At 34.8% G+C, this 6,000-nt stretch overlaps 1 protein-coding gene across 2 annotated transcripts in view; it reads right to left on the reverse strand.

The window, feature by feature from the left end:
- Window positions 1–5,740, reverse strand: part of LOC111033566 (protein muscleblind) — a 179,679-nt gene extending 173,939 nt beyond the window's left edge. The window contains exon 1 of one of the 2 annotated variants that reach the window (XM_022314359.1): window positions 5,248–5,740. The gene's annotated coding sequence lies outside the window, so the exon portion shown is untranslated. The remainder of the gene's footprint in view (window positions 1–5,247) is intronic. The other variant, XM_022314357.1, reaches the window with a different exon arrangement.
- Window positions 5,741–6,000: the final 260 nt, after the last annotated feature.

Consider the following 6,000-nt stretch of genomic DNA (forward strand, 5'->3'; position numbering starts at 1 on the left):
TCGAAAAACAAAGCCGTAGGTATATATTATAAGTCCCGCAGCGTATGCATACGATCCGACAAACCGAGTTTTTCATGAATTTTTTTCCCTCTGAAGATACGTCGGCGTACCTATATAACGCCGCTCCGCTATAAGGACATTATTATTAGAATTTAAACGATAAAACGGAATACCGTAATTTATATGGTTTCGAGGAGAAGAGGAACGGCAAACGCTATTTTGCATTCCCCCCGCCCACCGTCAACCTGCCACCCGGTTTATCGTATTTACCATTACCGCGAGTAGCATTGAATAATGACATTATTATTATTTATCGGCTCTCGCTCACATTAATGGACATTATTAGGCGTTCAACAGCTGCTGCGCGAGGCGTTATAATCGCATGCAGTGCGTGTACCGTCTTCACTGTATGCTTATTTACACACGGCGGCCCATGTAGAGTAGTTTTAAATACCTAAGACACTGTGTTGTACACCTACCTACACACACACACGACGACTGCAGCAGCAGATGATAATATTCAAAACGCGAGAGTAGGAGACAAAACAAAAAAAAACGTGTACAATATTGGAATTCCAAAGTTTTACATTTCGTTATCGTTAAAGGATTCGAAAAATAGTTTATGTAAATTAGGCAAAACCGAATTTACCATAATTTTTTTTTTGTTTTTGTTTTGTATTGGAGGGGGGGGGAGACGTCAACCGCGAAGGTAAAACGAAAGCGAGTCTTATTGATTTTTAGAAGGAAACGACCGTGTAAGAAAATGAGTATCTATAATTTGGAGGAAAATGGTTATACGACCGGAGAAATAAATAAAACGCAAATGTTTGCAAAAACGGGATACGTTGCTTGTTTTTACTACATTCGGTCATATAATATTATATGCCATATTATTAAACTGCAGCGGTCTTGGCAGCGAAGCCTAACCGTATTTTATCCGACGCTCGGCGATTACACCGATACAAACGTACGGATCGACTTCGTTTTACACTTTAAAAATCGCTCGAACGTTTCGCATAAAACATTTCTTTCATCAAGGACAATAGGAATTATGGTTTTCCTCGATGAATAGAACGGACGGACAGACGCCCATGCCAAGACGCGGTCGGTTGCCGCTGACGACGACTCTATTTCTGCCGCTTAAGAGATTTAAAAACGATTTAATAATTTTGTTCGTATCATTGCATAAAAAATAGTAAATACAAAAAATATATATATGCACGTGCGTGTGCGTGTGTGTGTGTGTCGTGTATGTATTATAACATGAGTCATGATGAAACTGTACGGCACTGAAAATACGTCGTAAATAATAATATTATTATGTACATATATTACTGGAAAGTTTGGTTTTACTGCGCTCTTCCTAATGGAGTTTTCGGTTTTTGAGCTCAAGTTATTTGTATGGTAAATTGTTTAAATTAATTAAAAAAGTAAATGCTGATAAAATAACCGTTCAATTTTTTTAAAACTTATATCACTAAGATAGTAAAATGCATATTATGTTAAAATTTTCATTTTCAAAGAACTCTAACAATAAAATATAATAATATTGTAAACGTCCTATTATTGTAATGATAGTTATTGGCATTTATTGATGATTTATACATCCATTTTAATTAATTTATAACCATTAATCACATGCATTAATATTTACGATTTAGTATAATATATGATACTAAACCGATAAGTATTTTAATAAAATTAAAAGTTCGTTAAGTATCAATTAAAAAAGCCAGTGAATAATTCAAAATATTATCCTACAACTGTTCCGTTTGACAAGATAAAGTAAAAGATTTCTCTTTGACGAATAAAATTAGAAGTTGGAGCACTCAGTAAATTCCGGAGTAAATTAAATTTGAAATCAACTTTTTGTAAGCTATAAAACGAATTCCATGATTAAAATACCATGCGAATAAATACTAAAATATGTATCTTAATTGACGTTAAACTGTTTATTATATTCTATATTATTTAAAATATTTATATAAAATTGTTGTGAATTTATGCGTTATACCAATCAGTTTTAAATCGCCACATTACAAAAAAAATATAATCATAAAATATAACAATTCATTATAATATAAATACGTCATCAGGTTTGGTATAAGTGATAAATTAAAAATAATTAAAATTTCCGTTTCACATTAGCATTAATAGTTATACAAATATCAAACAAAAATAATGTATATAATATATTATTGTGATAACAACTGTGACTCATTATAATATAATTGAACTTAATGTGAATTTTGGTAAATGGTTTTATATACGTTTCAGCGTACAATGTGAAATAGCTATACATAGTATATTCATATAATTTTATGAATTTCATGATTGTGTATATATTAATATATTATTAAGTATTTTAATTCTGCCAGCCTTTGCATCCTAAAAAAGCAATTTTAAGAGCTAAATTATTCAGGTATTTACATAATATCGTTATGTATAGATATGTGGTGAAATTTGATTAAATCTACAATAGCCTATATTATAATATAAAAGTCGAAGTATCTGCAGAAAATGTACACTTATGGCGTCCCAAAAATATTAAAATAATTTAAACATGGTAACACTCACAGTCTAGTTATTACAACAATATGAAAGTTGTTACTATTTGACTAAACGCGTTTAAAAAATTTTATATCTCGATATAATAATACACAAAATACAAGTACTTAGCTTATTTTAATAACATATAATATTTTTCATTTTTGAACACACAAATAATAATGTATAACATACACAATTTTTACCTATAATTAATTCATTATCATTCGTTATAGTATCATTATAAATATAATTACCAAATAGCAAACAATGGTCTGTTATAAACACGCCTTGTATAGTACCTATACCTATATTATTTTAAACTATCGTATAAAAAATATTTTCTTTGAACATTAATTATATAGGTAGGCACATTATAAAATATATCTATAACTTAAAGTCGATATCTTTATTAGTACCTATAGTTAATAAAAATAAAAAACGATTGTGAGATTTTGGCATCTTGCTATAGTATACCTATGTGTCATTTATTTTAATACCCACATAAATGATACTTCGTTCCTTTTTTATTGTTAAAATATTTGGTGGTCGGTAGATACTAAGAGCTTGTGCTCGGGTTTCATTAAACAGCTAAGCTTCATATATTAAATTCACACACACCCGCCCTCGAAATACGATTGGTCATCCAATAATATCCTCGAGGGTTAACAACATAATCAATTCTGTTGATTGATATCGGTTAAGACAATTTGGCCATTCAGAAATTAATCAGAAAAGTGGATCGCGGTACCACGTTGATGAGGGACTGAGCTATACTAAACTATAAAAATTTTGAATTGGGGCGATTGTTTCGGGGATAGAACGTAATATAGAGATAGAAGTAAAAACGAAGAGCTGCTGCGGCGACTGCTATAGAGTGACAAATGTTTTCTATACTTATTGTTCATATTCGTATATTCAACTATACAAGTATACCTACCTATATAAACTGTTTAGCTATCTTCAAACAACTTTAAATATTTAATAAATTCATATAATATGTCAACATTATTTCTTAAACACAATACGATTTCAATCAATTATATATTTTGTACAAAGAATATTTCAGCTGCAACGTACATACGACCGATTCATCAAAATCAACAACCCCTGTAGTGTATAATCATAATATTGTTTTTATATATTATTATTTGATGATTAAATGTTCGTAGTGCCACAAAAAGCGCAGTCAGATCGCAAAAATTATTTTACTACGGTATAACATGGTAATTCGTCATTTTGAGAACGTTCTAAAACGTTTCTTTTTTAATACTGCCAAAAGCAAGAGAAAAAATGGGGTTACTCCGCCCGGCATTGCAACGGCCTAAATAATTTTTTATACATATATATATATAAGTTTGTGTGTGTGTGTGTGTGTGGTGTGTGCAGGATGTATATTACTCGATATAAAGTTTATATATATAGAGATATTCTGGAGCTTAACTTCCTATACTCGGCCAATGTTTAATAATAATAAAATACTATATAGGTCACCGGTAATTTTTTTCAAACTTTTAACTGCTATTTTAAACTCGACCATACGAACCGTACGACCGTATGCAGCAGTACCTAAATAATTTGCCGTGCTCGGCTGCATACGGTGCGTGTCCTAAATGTATATGTATACTGCAGTTGCCGAGAGTGACAATTTTGGCGAGTTAACATTAAGCTACAAACGTGTAATACGCTTACAACGTTTTAATAGATCGGACCGAATGTAGCCTTAAATTTAAAATAAAAACAAAATATTAAATAATAATTTTTTAATTCGCATAGACAAGTGAGCTGAGTATTTGGGATTAGACGGATGTAATATTAAACCTAAACACATTCACGTATGCGTGGACCGGATTTCACGGGGATATTCTAATAAAAGTTAATAAAGTATAATAAATGTATGCACGGTTTTTTATATATATTATAATATACGGGATTTCACTATATTTCCAATGCAGTAAAACTACAGTGCCTATGCACCGAATATATACGAGTCAGGGCCCCTTAAATAGTGCCAATATAAATTTTCTTACCAACTTAATTTTCAAATTAAATAGGCAGTATTTTTTTTAACGACTTATACGGTTTGCCACCGTCTCATAACGATGTGTGTACATACTACATAGTAATATTATAACAGTTATAGACTATTACAGTGGCGTGGTACTCATCAACTTACACGCGGGTCCCACGATTGGCACATAAAAAATTTAAATTTATAAATTTGCAGACGTTAAAAAAAAATGATGTGAAAAATCAGAAAACTTTAAAATTGTTCGTCTAATCGGCCGCGGAGTTATCTAAGTCTAGTAAATGGCAATACTAATGTTTGTTTCGTGAGAACTATTATGGAATTTTTTTTCTTTTTATCAGAATCAGTGCAATAAAAACACATACACACATACCCACACCCGCACGAAGCGTGCCGCGCGATAAGACGGAAATTTGAATTCTATTATAACTGCAACAATTATTACTAAACAATAAGCCAATACAAAAGTGTAATTTTTATATTTCATATATATATATATATATATATATATATATATATTAAATAGGCAGTTTCTGTGCCTCCCTCTTGTTCAGGTATTTATAGTAATACGAATAATATTGTCCCGGGTTCAGGTAAATGTATATTATATACGAATAATGACAAATTAACGATGTAAACAATACATAATATTGGCGTCCATTCGTACTTACCTATATATTACGTTATGACTTGTGCTGGCGAGCTCGGTGCGGTCGGAAAGTGGCGGCGACGGCGTCGGCGTCTGTGGGGTGCAGTACCGCGACGGGACCGGTTCTCGCGGGCGGACGAAGGAATGAAAAATATACGCAAGTATTCTGAAGAAAAAAAATTGACGTCGGAAAAATTTGAGATGAGAAAAAAATTTTTTCCCTCAAAATCTTCGATGCCTCGAAATTTGTTCGGAAAAAAAAAATTTTTCAATTTCGAATGTCGAATTCGGCGGGCTTACGGGGGCGGTGGGGACGACGGCGGTCTGTAGGTGTCTCGCGACGGGCGGCGTGTGTGTGTATGTCTATATGGTGGTGGTGGTGGCGGTGGCGGCGGCGGCGGCGGAGGCGACGGCGTCGAGCTGCAGTGTTATACCGCGCTTGGTATAATGCTCGTGGCAATGGTCTACTGCAGTTGTAGTCGTACGACGGACTGTCGCGCGGTCTGCGTGGCGGGTCCGCGCTCGTGTACGGGTTGCGACGCCGTCGAGTGGCGCGGCGACGGCGGCGGCGGCGGTTGTTTCGGCAGTGCGGCCGCGGCGGGGAGGGCCGGAGCGATGTTGTAGCGAGAGCGTGGCGATCGGCGTCGGGCGGGCGAGGGACGGACGACGGCGGCAGACGGGCAGACGAAACGATATTATGCCGCCGCGGACGCGCGCGGCAAGCGTGGGCGGTGGCGCGGAGACGCGGCCGCCGCCGCCGTGGTTGCTATCGCCG

This window comes from Myzus persicae, unplaced genomic scaffold, assembly GCF_001856785.1.
Source record: "Myzus persicae strain clone G006 unplaced genomic scaffold, MPER_G0061.0, whole genome shotgun sequence".
NCBI lineage: Eukaryota > Metazoa > Arthropoda > Insecta > Hemiptera > Aphididae > Myzus > Myzus persicae.